Source organism: Paroedura picta, chromosome 5 (assembly GCF_049243985.1).
Source record: "Paroedura picta isolate Pp20150507F chromosome 5, Ppicta_v3.0, whole genome shotgun sequence".
Taxonomy (NCBI): domain Eukaryota; kingdom Metazoa; phylum Chordata; class Lepidosauria; order Squamata; family Gekkonidae; genus Paroedura; species Paroedura picta.
The window spans coordinates 5,276,445-5,291,133 of NC_135373.1; positions in this window are offsets into that span (position 1 = coordinate 5,276,445).

The following is a 14,689-nucleotide window of genomic DNA, read 5'->3' on the forward strand; positions in this document are numbered from 1 at the left end:
TTGTATTGGTTTTTCGCAACTGTTAGACCTGTAAGAGAAAAATTTAAATGGTTGGGAAAGGCCATGGGATGTAGTAATATTTTTTTCACATTTTATTTCCTTGTAAAAACAGGTAAATCAATAGGGATTTTCGTACGTATAAGTACCCAGTGAACGGTTCGTTTAGCTTTATATATTGTTCCGGGTGGGAGTTGTATTGGTTTTTCGGTAGTGTTAGACCTGTAAGATAAAAATTTAAATGGTTGGGAAAGGCCATGGGATGTAGAAATATTTTTTTCACATTTTACTTCCTTGTAAAAACAGGTAAATCAATAGGGCTTTTCGCACGGATAAGTACCCAGTGAACGGTTTGTTTAGCTTAATACATTGTTCCGGGTGACCGTTGTATTGGTTTTTCGGAAGTGTTAGACCTGTAAGAGAAAAATTTAAATGGCTGGGAAAGGCCATGGGATGTAGAAATATTTTTTTTACATTTTAATTCCTTGTAAAAACAGGTAAATCAATAGGGATTTTCGTACGTATAAGTACCCAGTGAACGGTTCGTTTAGCTTTATATATTGTTCCGGGTGGCCGTTGTATCGGTTTTTCGGTAGTGTTAGACCTGTAAGATAAAAATTTAAATGGTTGGGAAAGGCCATGGGATGTAGAAATATTTTTTTCACATTTTATTTCCTTGTAAAAACAGGTAAATCAATAGGGATTTTTGTACGGATAAGTGCCCAGTGAACGGTTCGTTTAGCTTTATATATTGTTCCGGGTGGGCGTTGTATTGGTTTTTCGCAACTGTTAGACCTGTAAGAGAAAAATTTAAATGGTTGGGAAAGGCCATGGGATGTAGAAATATTTTTTTCACATTTTATTTCCTTGTAAAAACAGGTAAATCAATAGGGATTTTCGTACGTATAAGTACCCAGTGAACGGTTCGTTTAGCTTTATATATTGTTCCGGGTGGGAGTTGTATTGGTTTTTTGGAAGTGTTAGACCTGTAAGAGAAAAATTTATATGGTTGGGAAAGGCCATGGGATGTAGAAATATTTTTTTCACATTTTATTTCCTTGTAAAAACAGGTAAATCAATAGGGATTTTCGTACGTATAAGTACCCAGTGAACGGTTCGTTTAGCTTTATATATTGTTCCGGGTGGGAGTTGTATTGGTTTTTCGCAACTGTTAGACCTGTAAGAGAAAAATTTAAATGGTTGGGAAAGGCCATGGGATGTAGAAATATTTTTTTCACATTTTACTTCCTTGTAAAAACAGGTAAATCAATAGGGCTTTTCGCACGTATAAGTACCCAGTGAACGGTTCGTTTAGCTTTATACATTGTTCCGGGTGGGCGTTGTATTGGTTTTTCGCAACTGTTAGACCTGTAAGAGAAATATTTAAATGGTTGGGAAAGGCCATGGGATGTAGAAATATTTTTTTCACATTTTCTTTCCTTGTAAAAACAGGTAAATCAATAGGGATTTTCGTACGTATAAGTACCCAGTGAACGGTTCGTTTAGCTTTATATATTGTTCCGGGTGGGAGTTGTATTGGTTTTTTGGAAGTGTTAGACCTGTAAGAGAAAAATGTAAATGGTTGGGAAAGGCCATGGGATGTAGAAATATTTTTTTCACATTTTATTTCCTTGTAAAAACAGGTAAATCAATAGGGATCTTCGTACGTATAAGTACCCAGTGAACGGTTCGTTTAGCTTTATATATTGTTCCGGGTGGGAGTTGTATTGGTTTTTCGGAAGTGTTAGACCTGTAAGAGAAAAATTTAAATGGTTGGGAAAGGCCATGGGATGTAGAAATATTTTTTTCACATTTTACTTCCTTGTAGAAACAGGTAAATCAATAGGGCTTTTCACACGTATAAGTACCCAGTGAACGGTCCGTTTAGCTTTATACATTGTTCCGGGTGGGCGTTGTATTGGTTTTTCGCAACTGTTAGACCTGTAAGAGAAAAATTTAAATGGTTGGGAAAGGCCATGGGATGTAGAAATATTTTTTTCACATTTTATTTCCTTGTAAAAACAGGTAAATCAATAGGGATTTTCGTACGTATAAGTACCCAGTGAACGGTTCGTTTAGCTTTATATATTGTTCCGGGTGGGAGTTGTATTGGTTTTTCGGTAGTGTTAGACCTGTAAGAGAAAAATTTAAATGGTTGGGAAAGGCCATGGGATGTAGAAATATTTTTTTCACATTTTACTTCCTTGTAAAAACAGGTAAATCAATAGGGCATTCCGCACGTATAACTACCCAGTGAACGGTTCGTTTAGCTTTATACATTGTTCCGGGTGGGCGTTGTATTGGTTTTTCGCAACTGTTAGACCTGTAAGAGAAAAATTTAAATGGTTGGGAAAGGCCATGGGATGTAGAAATATTTTTTTCACATTTTACTTCCTTGTAAAAACAGGTAAATCAATAGGTCTTTTCGCACGGATAAGTACCCAGTGAACGGTTCGTTTAGCTTTATACATTGTTCCGGGTGGGCATTGTATTGGTTTTTCGGAAGTGTTAGACCTGTAAGAGAAAAATTTAAATGGTTGGGAAAGGCCATGGGATGTAGAAATATTTTTTTCACATTTTATTTCCTTGTAAAAACAGGTAAATCAATAGGGATTTTCGTACGTATAAGTACCCAGTGAATGGTTCGTTTAGCTTTATATATTGTTCCGGGTGGGAGTTGTATTGGTTTTTCGGTAGTGTTAGACCTGTAAGATAAAAATTTAAATGGTTGGGAAAGGCCATGGGATGTAGAAATATTTTTTTCACATTTTACTTCCTTGTAAAAACAGGTAAATCAATAGGGCTTTTCGCACGTATAAGTACCCAGTGAACGGTTCGTTTAGCTTTATACATTGTTCCGGGTGGGCATTGTATTGGTTTTTCGGAAGTGTTAGACCTGTAAGAGAAAAATTTAAATGGCTGGGAAAGGCCATGGGATGTAGAAATATTTTTTTCACATTTTATTTCCTTGTAAAAACAGGTAAATCAATTGGGATTTTCATATGGATTAGTACCCAGTGAACAGTTCGTTTAGATTTATACATTGTTCCGGGTGGGCGTTGTATTGGTTTTTCGCAACTGTTAGACCTGTAAGAGAAAAATTTAAATGGCTGGGAAAGGCCATGGGATGTAGAAATATTTTTTTCACATTTTATTTCCTTGTAAAAATAGGTAAATAAATAGGGATTTTCGTACGGATAAGTACCCAGTGAACGGTTCGTTTAGCTTTATATATTGTTCCGGGTGGGCGTTGTATTGGTTTTTCAGAAGTGTTAGAACTGTAAGAGAAAAATTTAAATGGTTGGGAAAGGCCATGGGATGTAGAAATATTTTTTTCACATTTTACTTCCTTGTAAAAACAGGTAAATCAATAGGGCTTTTCGCACGTATAAGTACCCAGTGAACGGTTCGTTTAGCTTTATACATTGTTCCGGGTGGGCGTTGTATTGGTTTTTCGCAACTGTTAGACATGTAAGAGAAAAATTTAAATGTTTGGGAAAGGCCATGGGATGTAGAAATATTCTTTTCACATTTTATTTCCTTGTAAAAACAGGTAAATCAATAGGGATTTTCGCACGTATAAGTACCAAGTGAACGGTTCGTTTAGCTTTATACATTGTTCTGGGTGGGCGTTGTATTCGTTTTTCGCAACTGTTAGACCTGTAAGAGAAAAATTTAAACGGTTGGGAAAGGCCATGGGATGTAGAAATATTTTTTTCACATTTTATTTCCTTGTAAAAACAGGTAAATCAATAGGGATTTTCGTACGTATAAGTACCCAGTGAACGGTTCGTTTAGCTTTATATATTGTTCCGGGTGGGCGTTGTATTGGTTTTTCGCAACTGTTAGACCTGTAAGAGAAAAATTTAAATGGTTGGGAAAGGCCATGGGATGTAGAAATATTTTTTTCACATTTTATTTCCTTGTAAAAACAGGTAAATCAATAGGGCTTTTCGCACGTATAAGTACCCAGTGAACGGTTCGTTTAGCTTTATATATTGTTCCGGGTGGGAGTTGTATTGGTTTTTCGGTAGTGTTAGACCTGTAAGAGAAAAATTTAAATGGTTGGGAAAGGCCATGGGATGTAGAAACATTTTTTTCACATTTTACTTCCTTGTAAAAACAGGTAAATCAATAGGGCTTTTCGCACGTATATGTACCCAGTGAACGGTTCGTTTAGCTTTATACATTGTTCCGGGTGGGCGTTGTATTGGTTTTTCGCAACTGTTAGACCTGTAAGAGAAAAATTTAAATGGTTGGGAAAGGCCATGGGATGTAGAAATATTTTTTTTACATTTTCCTTCCTTGTAAAAACAGGCAAATCAATAGGGCTTTTCGCACGGATAAGTACCCAGTGAACGGTTCGTTTAGCTTTATACATTGTTCCGGGTGGGCGTTGTATTGGTTTTTCGGAAGTGTTAGACCTGTAAGAGAAAAATTTAAATGGTTGGGAAAGGCCATGGGATGTAGAAATATTTTTTTCACATTTTACTTCCTTGTAAAAACAGGTAAATCAATAGGGCTTTTCGTACGGATAAGTACCCAGTGAACTGTTCGTTTAGCTTTATATATTGTTCCGGGTGGGCGTTGTATTGGTTTTTCGCAACTGTTAGACCTGTAAGAGAAAAATTTAAATGGTTGGGAAAGGCCATGGGATGTAGTAATATTTTTTTCACATTTTATTTCCTTGTAAAAACAGGTAAATCAATAGGGATTTTCGTACGTATAAGTACCCAGTGAACGGTTCGTTTAGCTTTATATATTGTTCCGGGTGGGAGTTGTATTGGTTTTTCGGTAGTGTTAGACCTGTAAGATAAAAATTTAAATGGTTGGGAAAGGCCATGGGATGTAGAAATATTTTTTTCACATTTTACTTCCTTGTAAAAACAGGTAAATCAATAGGGCTTTTCGCACGGATAAGTACCCAGTGAACGGTTTGTTTAGCTTAATACATTGTTCCGGGTGACCGTTGTATTGGTTTTTCGGAAGTGTTAGACCTGTAAGAGAAAAATTTAAATGGCTGGGAAAGGCCATGGGATGTAGAAATATTTTTTTTACATTTTAATTCCTTGTAAAAACAGGTAAATCAATAGGGATTTTCGTACGTATAAGTACCCAGTGAACGGTTCGTTTAGCTTTATATATTGTTCCGGGTGGCCGTTGTATCGGTTTTTCGGTAGTGTTAGACCTGTAAGATAAAAATTTAAATGGTTGGGAAAGGCCATGGGATGTAGAAATATTTTTTTCACATTTTATTTCCTTGTAAAAACAGGTAAATCAATAGGGATTTTTGTACGGATAAGTGCCCAGTGAACGGTTCGTTTAGCTTTATATATTGTTCCGGGTGGGCGTTGTATTGGTTTTTCGCAACTGTTAGACCTGTAAGAGAAAAATTTAAATGGTTGGGAAAGGCCATGGGATGTAGAAATATTTTTTTCACATTTTATTTCCTTGTAAAAACAGGTAAATCAATAGGGATTTTCGTACGTATAAGTACCCAGTGAACGGTTCGTTTAGCTTTATATATTGTTCCGGGTGGGAGTTGTATTGGTTTTTTGGAAGTGTTAGACCTGTAAGAGAAAAATTTATATGGTTGGGAAAGGCCATGGGATGTAGAAATATTTTTTTCACATTTTATTTCCTTGTAAACACAGGTAAATCAATAGGGATTTTCGTACGTATAAGTACCCAGTGAACGGTTCGTTTAGCTTTATATATTGTTCCGGGTGGGGTTGTATTGGTTTTTCGCAACTGTTAGACCTGTAAGAGAAAAATTTAAATGGTTGGGAAAGGCCATGGGATGTAGAAATATTTTTTTCACATTTTACTTCCTTGTAAAAACAGGTAAATCAATAGGGCTTTTCGCACGTATAAGTACCCAGTGAACGGTTCGTTTAGCTTTATACATTGTTCCGGGTGGGCGTTGTATTGGTTTTTCGCAACTGTTAGACCTGTAAGAGAAATATTTAAATGGTTGGGAAAGGCCATGGGATGTAGAAATATTTTTTTCACATTTTCTTTCCTTGTAAAAACAGGTAAATCAATAGGGATTTTCGTACGTATAAGTACCCAGTGAACGGTTCGTTTAGCTTTATATATTGTTCCGGGTGGGAGTTGTATTGGTTTTTTGGAAGTGTTAGACCTGTAAGAGAAAAATGTAAATGGTTGGGAAAGGCCATGGGATGTAGAAATATTTTTTTCACATTTTATTTCCTTGTAAAAACAGGTAAATCAATAGGGATCTTCGTACGTATAAGTACCCAGTGAACGGTTCGTTTAGCTTTATATATTGTTCCGGGTGGGAGTTGTATTGGTTTTTCGGAAGTGTTAGACCTGTAAGAGAAAAATTTAAATGGTTGGGAAAGGCCATGGGATGTAGAAATATTTTTTTCACATTTTACTTCCTTGTAGAAACAGGTAAATCAATAGGGCTTTTCACACGTATAAGTACCCAGTGAACGGTCCGTTTAGCTTTATACATTGTTCCGGGTGGGCGTTGTATTGGTTTTTCGCAACTGTTAGACCTGTAAGAGAAAAATTTAAATGGTTGGGAAAGGCCATGGGATGTAGAAATATTTTTTTCACATTTTATTTCCTTGTAAAAACAGGTAAATCAATAGGGATTTTCGTACGTATAAGTACCCAGTGAACGGTTCGTTTAGCTTTATATATTGTTCCGGGTGGGAGTTGTATTGGTTTTTCGGTAGTGTTAGACCTGTAAGAGAAAAATTTAAATGGTTGGGAACGGCCATGGGATGTAGAAATATTTTTTTCACATTTTACTTCCTTGTAAAAACAGGTAAATCAATAGGGCATTCCGCACGTATAACTACCCAGTGAACGGTTCGTTTAGCTTTATACATTGTTCCGGGTGGGCGTTGTATTGGTTTTTCGCAACTGTTAGACCTGTAAGAGAAAAATTTAAATGGTTGGGAAAGGCCATGGGATGTAGAAATATTTTTTTCACATTTTACTTCCTTGTAAAAACAGGTAAATCAATAGGGCTTTTCGCACGGATAAGTACCCAGTGAACGGTTCGTTTAGCTTTATACATTGTTCCGGGTGGGCATTGTATTGGTTTTTCGGAAGTGTTAGACCTGTAAGAGAAAAATTTAAATGGTTGGGAAAGGCCATGGGATGTAGAAATATTTTTTTCACATTTTATTTCCTTGTAAAAACAGGTAAATCAATAGGGATTTTCGTACGTATAAGTACCCAGTGAATGGTTCGTTTAGCTTTATATATTGTTCCGGGTGGGAGTTGTATTGGTTTTTCGGTAGTGTTAGACCTGTAAGATAAAAATTTAAATGGTTGGGAAAGGCCATGGGATGTAGAAATATTTTTTTCACATTTTACTTCCTTGTAAAAACAGGTAAATCAATAGGGCTTTTCGCACGGATAAGTACCCAGTGAACGGTTCGTTTAGCTTTATACATTGTTCCGGGTGGGCATTGTATTGGTTTTTCGGAAGTGTTAGACCTGTAAGAGAAAAATTTAAATGGCTGGGAAAGGCCATGGGATGTAGAAATATTTTTTTCACATTTTATTTCCTTGTAAAAACAGGTAAATCAATTGGGATTTTCATATGGATTAGTACCCAGTGAACAGTTCGTTTAGATTTATACATTGTTCCGGGTGGGCGTTGTATTGGTTTTTCGCAACTGTTAGACCTGTAAGAGAAAAATTTAAATGGCTGGGAAAGGCCATGGGATGTAGAAATATTTTTTTCACATTTTATTTCCTTGTAAAAATAGGTAAATAAATAGGGATTTTCGTACGGATAAGTACCCAGTGAACGGTTCGTTTAGCTTTATATATTGTTCCGGGTGGGCGTTGTATTGGTTTTTCAGAAGTGTTAGACCTGTAAGAGAAAAATTTAAATGGTTGGGAAAGGCCATGGGATGTAGAAATATTTTTTTCACATTTTACTTCCTTGTAAAAACAGGTAAATCAATAGGGCTTTTCGCACGTATAAGTACCCAGTGAACGGTTCGTTTAGCTTTATACATTGTTCCGGGTGGGCGTTGTATTGGTTTTTCGCAACTGTTAGACATGTAAGAGAAAAATTTAAATGTTTGGGAAAGGCCATGGGATGTAGAAATATTCTTTTCACATTTTATTTCCTTGTAAAAACAGGTAAATCAATAGGGATTTTCGCACGTATAAGTACCAAGTGAACGGTTCGTTTAGCTTTATACATTGTTCTGGGTGGGCGTTGTATTGGTTTTTCGCAACTGTTAGACCTGTAAGAGAAAAATTTTAATGGTTGGGAAAGGCCATGGGATGTAGAAATATTTTTTTCACATTTTATTTCCTTGTAAAAACAGGTAAATCAATAGGGATTTTCGTACGTATAAGTACCCAGTGAACGGTTCGTTTAGCTTTATATATTGTTCCGGGTGGGCGTTGTATTGGTTTTTCGCAACTGTTAGACCTGTAAGAGAAAAATTTAAATGGTTGGGAAAGGCCATGGGATGTAGAAATATTTTTTTCACATTTTATTTCCTTGTAAAAACAGGTAAATCAATAGGGCTTTTCGCACGTATAAGTACCCAGTGAACGGTTCGTTTAGCTTTATATATTGTTCCGGGTGGGAGTTGTATTGGTTTTTCGGTAGTGTTAGACCTGTAAGAGAAAAATTTAAATGGTTGGGAAAGGCCATGGGATGTAGAAACATTTTTTTCACATTTTACTTCCTTGTAAAAACAGGTAAATCAATAGGGCTTTTCGCACGTATATGTACCCAGTGAACGGTTCGTTTAGCTTTATACATTGTTCCGGGTGGGCGTTGTATTGGTTTTTCGCAACTGTTAGACCTGTAAGAGAAAAATTTAAATGGTTGGGAAAGGCCATGGGATGTAGAAATATTTTTTTTACATTTTCCTTCCTTGTAAAAACAGGCAAATCAATAGGGCTTTTCGCACGGATAAGTACCCAGTGAACGGTTCGTTTAGCTTTATACATTGTTCCGGGTGGGCGTTGTATTGGTTTTTCGGAAGTGTTAGACCTGTAAGAGAAAAATTTAAATGGTTGGGAAAGGCCATGGGATGTAGAAATATTTTTTTCACATTTTACTTCCTTGTAAAAACAGGTAAATCAATAGGGCTTTTCGTACGGATAAGTACCCAGTGAACTGTTCGTTTAGCTTTATATATTGTTCCGGGTGGGCGTTGTATTGGTTTTTCGCAACTGTTAGACCTGTAAGAGAAAAATTTAAATGGTTGGGAAAGGCCATGGGATGTAGTAATATTTTTTTCACATTTTATTTCCTTGTAAAAACAGGTAAATCAATAGGGATTTTCGTACGTATAAGTACCCAGTGAACGGTTCGTTTAGCTTTATATATTGTTCCGGGTGGGAGTTGTATTGGTTTTTCGGTAGTGTTAGACCTGTAAGATAAAAATTTAAATGGTTGGGAAAGGCCATGGGATGTAGAAATATTTTTTTCACATTTTACTTCCTTGTAAAAACAGGTAAATCAATAGGGCTTTTCGCACGGATAAGTACCCAGTGAACGGTTCGTTTAGCTTAATACATTGTTCCGGGTGACCGTTGTATTGGTTTTTCGGAAGTGTTAGACCTGTAAGAGAAAAATTTAAATGGCTGGGAAAGGCCATGGGATGTAGAAATATTTTTTTTACATTTTATTTCCTTGTAAAAACAGGTAAATCAATAGGGATTTTCGTACGTATAAGTACCCAGTGAACGGTTCGTTTAGCTTTATATATTGTTCCGGGTGGCCGTTGTATCGGTTTTTCGGTAGTGTTAGACCTGTAAGATAAAAATTTAAATGGTTGGGAAAGGCCATGGGATGTAGAAATATTTTTTTCACATTTTATTTCCTTGTAAAAACAGGTAAATCAATAGGGATTTTTGTACGGATAAGTGCCCAGTGAACGGTTCGTTTAGCTTTATATATTGTTCCGGGTGGTCGTTGTATTGGTTTTTCGCAAGTGTTAGACCTGTAAGAGAAAAGTTTAAATGGTTGGGAAAGGCCATGGGATGTAGAAATATTTTTTTCACATTTTATTTCCTTGTAAAAACAGGTAAATCAATAGGGATTTTCGTACGGATAAGTACCCAGTGAACGGTTCGTTTAGCTTTATATATTGTTCCGGGTGGGAGTTGTATTGGTTTTTCGGTAGTGTTAGACCTGTAAGAGAAAAATTTAAATGGTTGGGAAAGGCCATGGGATGTAGAAATATTTTTTTCACATTTTATTTCCTAGTAAAAACAGGTAAATCAATTGGGATTTTCATATGGATTAGTACCCAGTGAACAGTTCGTTTAGATTTATACATTGTTCCGGGTGGGCGTTGTATTGGTTTTTCGCAACTGTTAGACCTGTAAGAGAAAAATTTAAATGGCTGGGAAAGGCCATGGGATGTAGAAATATTTTTTTCACATTTTATTTCCTTGTAAAAACAGGTAAATCAATAGGGATTTTCGTACGGATAAGTACCCAGTGAACGGTTCGTTTAGCTTTATATATTGTTCCGGGTGGGCGTTGTATTGGTTTTTCAGAAGTGTTAGACCTGTAAGAGAAAAATTTAAATGGTTGGGAAAGGCCATGGGATGTAGAAATATTTTTTTCACATTTTACTTCCTTGTAAAAACAGGTAAATCAATAGGGCTTTTCGCACGTATAAGTACCCAGTGAACGGTTCGTTTAGCTTTATACATTGTTCCGGGTGGGCGTTGTATTGGTTTTTCGCAACTGTTAGACATGTAAGAGAAAAATTTAAATGTTTGGGAAAGGCCATGGGATGTAGAAATATTCTTTTCACATTTTATTTCCTTGTAAAAACAGGTAAATCAATAGGGATTTTCGCACGTATAAGTACCAAGTGAACGGTTCGTTTAGCTTTATACATTGTTCTGGGTGGGCGTTGTATTGGTTTTTCGCAACTGTTAGACCTGTAAGAGAAAAATTTAAATGGTTGGGAAAGGCCATGGGATGTACAAATATTTTTTTCACATTTTATTTCCTTGTAAAAACAGGTAAATCAATAGGGATTTTCGTACGTATAAGTACCCAGTGAACGGTTCGTTTAGCTTTATATATTGTTCCGGGTGGGAGTTGTATTGGTTTTTTGGAAGTGTTAGACCTGTAAGAGAAAAATTTAAATGGTTGGTAAAGGCCATGGGATGTAGAAATATTTTTTTCACATTTTATTTCCTTGTAAAAACAGGTAAATCAATAGGGCTTTTCGCACGTATAAGTACCCAGTGAACGGTTCGTTTAGCTTTATATATTGTTCCGGGTGGGAGTTGTATTGGTTTTTCGGTAGTGTTAGACCTGTAAGAGAAAAATTTAAATGGTTGGGAAAGGCCATGGGATGTAGAAATATTTTTTTCACATTTTACTTCCTTGTAAAAACAGGTAAATCAATAGGGCTTTTCGCACGTATAAGTACCCAGTGAACGGTTCGTTTAGCTTTATACATTGTTCCGGGTGGGCGTTGTATTGGTTTTTCGCAACTGTTAGACCTGTAAGAGAAAAATTTAAATGGTTGGGAAAGGCCATGGGATGTAGAAATATTTTTTTTACATTTTCCTTCCTTGTAAAAACAGGTAAATCAATAGGGCTTTTCGCACGGATAAGTACCCAGTGAACGGTTCGTTTAGCTTTATACATTGTTCCGGGTGGGCGTTGTATTGGTTTTTCGGAAGTGTTAGACCTGTAAGAGAAAAATTTAAATGGTTGGGAAAGGCCATGGGATGTAGAAATATTTTTTTCACATTTTACTTCCTTGTAAAAACAGGTAAATCAATAGGGCTTTTCGTACGGATAAGTACCCAGTGAACTGTTCGTTTAGCTTTATATATTGTTCCGGGTGGGCGTTGTATTGGTTTTTCGCAACTGTTAGACCTGTAAGAGAAAAATTTAAATGGTTGGGAAAGGCCATGGGATGTAGTAATATTTTTTTCACATTTTATTTCCTTGTAAAAACAGGTAAATCAATAGGGATTTTCGTACGTATAAGTACCCAGTGAACGGTTCGTTTAGCTTTATATATTGTTCCGGGTGGGAGTTGTATTGGTTTTTCGGTAGTGTTAGACCTGTAAGATAAAAATTTAAATGGTTGGGAAAGGCCATGGGATGTAGAAATATTTTTTTCACATTTTACTTCCTTGTAAAAACAGGTAAATCAATAGGGCTTTTCGCACGGATAAGTACCCAGTGAACGGTTCGTTTAGCTTAATACATTGTTCCGGGTGACCGTTGTATTGGTTTTTCGGAAGTGTTAGACCTGTAAGAGAAAAATTTAAATGGCTGGGAAAGGCCATGGGATGTAGAAATATTTTTTTTACATTTTATTTCCTTGTAAAAACAGGTAAATCAATAGGGATTTTCGTACGTATAAGTACCCAGTGAACGGTTCGTTTAGCTTTATATATTGTTCCGGGTGGCCGTTGTATCGGTTTTTCGGTAGTGTTAGACCTGTAAGATAAAAATTTAAATGGTTGGGAAAGGCCATGGGATGTAGAAATATTTTTTTCACATTTTATTTCCTTGTAAAAACAGGTAAATCAATAGGGATTTTTGTACGGATAAGTGCCCAGTGAACGGTTCGTTTAGCTTTATATATTGTTCCGGGTGGTCGTTGTATTGGTTTTTCGCAAGTGTTAGACCTGTAAGAGAAAAGTTTAAATGGTTGGGAAAGGCCATGGGATGTAGAAATATTTTTTTCACATTTTATTTCCTTGTAAAAACAGGTAAATCAATAGGGATTTTCGTACGGATAAGTACCCAGTGAACGGTTCGTTTAGCTTTATATATTGTTCCGGGTGGGAGTTGTATTGGTTTTTCGGTAGTGTTAGACCTGTAAGAGAAAAATTTAAATGGTTGGGAAAGGCCATGGGATGTAGAAATATTTTTTTCACATTTTATTTCCTTGTAAAAACAGGTAAATCAATTGGGATTTTCATATGGATTAGTACCCAGTGAACAGTTCGTTTAGATTTATACATTGTTCCGGGTGGGCGTTGTATTGGTTTTTCGCAACTGTTAGACCTGTAAGAGAAAAATTTAAATGGCTGGGAAAGGCCATGGGATGTAGAAATATTTTTTTCACATTTTATTTCCTTGTAAAAACAGGTAAATCAATAGGGATTTTCGTACGGATAAGTACCCAGTGAACGGTTCGTTTAGCTTTATATATTGTTCCGGGTGGGCGTTGTATTGGTTTTTCAGAAGTGTTAGACCTGTAAGAGAAAAATTTAAATGGTTGGGAAAGGCCATGGGATGTAGAAATATTTTTTTCACATTTTATTTCCTTGTAAAAACAGGTAAATCAATAGGGCTTTTCGCACGTATAAGTACCCAGTGAACGGTTCGTTTAGCTTTATACATTGTTCCGGGTGGGCGTTGTATTGGTTTTTCGCAACTGTTAGACATGTAAGAGAAAAATTTAAATGTTTGGGAAAGGCCATGGGATGTAGAAATATTCTTTTCACATTTTATTTCCTTGTAAAAACAGGTAAATCAATAGGGATTTTCGCACGTATAAGTACCAAGTGAACGGTTCGTTTAGCTTTATACATTGTTCTGGGTGGGCGTTGTATTGGTTTTTCGCAACTGTTAGACCTGTAAGAGAAAAATTTAAATGGTTGGGAAAGGCCATGGGATGTACAAATATTTTTTTCACATTTTATTTCCTTGTAAAAACAGGTAAATCAATAGGGATTTTCGTACGTATAAGTACCCAGTGAACGGTTCGTTTAGCTTTATATATTGTTCCGGGTGGGAGTTGTATTGGTTTTTTGGAAGTGTTAGACCTGTAAGAGAAAAATTTAAATGGTTGGTAAAGGCCATGGGATGTAGAAATATTTTTTTCACATTTTATTTCCTTGTAAAAACAGGTAAATCAATAGGGCTTTTCGCACGTATAAGTACCCAGTGAACGGTTCGTTTAGCTTTATATATTGTTCCGGGTGGGAGTTGTATTGGTTTTTCGGTAGTGTTAGACCTGTAAGAGAAAAATTTAAATGGTTGGGAAAGGCCATGGGATGTAGAAACATTTTTTTCACATTTTACCTCCTTGTAAAAACAGGTAAATCAATAGGGCTTTTCGCACGTATAAGTACCCAGTGAACGGTTCGTTTAGCTTTATACATTGTTCTGGGTGGGCGTTGTATTGGTTTTTCGCAACTGTTAGACCTGTAAGAGAAAAATTTAAATGGTTGGGAAAGGCCATGGGATGTAGAAATATTTTTTTTACATTTTCCTTCCTTGTAAAAACAGGCAAATCAATAGGGCTTTTCGCACGGATAAGTACCCAGTGAACGGTTCGTTTAGCTTTATACATTGTTCCGGGTGGGCGTTGTATTGGTTTTTCGGAAGTGTTAGACCTGTAAGAGAAAAATTTAAATGGTTGGGAAAGGCCATGGGATGTAGAAATATTTTTTTCACATTTTACTTCCTTGTAAAAACAGGTAAATCAATAGGGCTTTTCGTACGGATAAGTACCCAGTGAACTGTTCGTTTAGCTTTATATATTGTTCCGGGTGGGCGTTGTATTGGTTTTTCGCAACTGTTAGACCTGTAAGAGAAAAATTTAAATGGTTGGGAAAGGCCATGGGATGTAGTAATATTTTTTTCACATTTTATTTCCTTGTAAAAACAGGTAAATCAATAGGGATTTTCGTACGTATAAGTACCCAGTGAACGGTTCGTTTAGCTTTATAT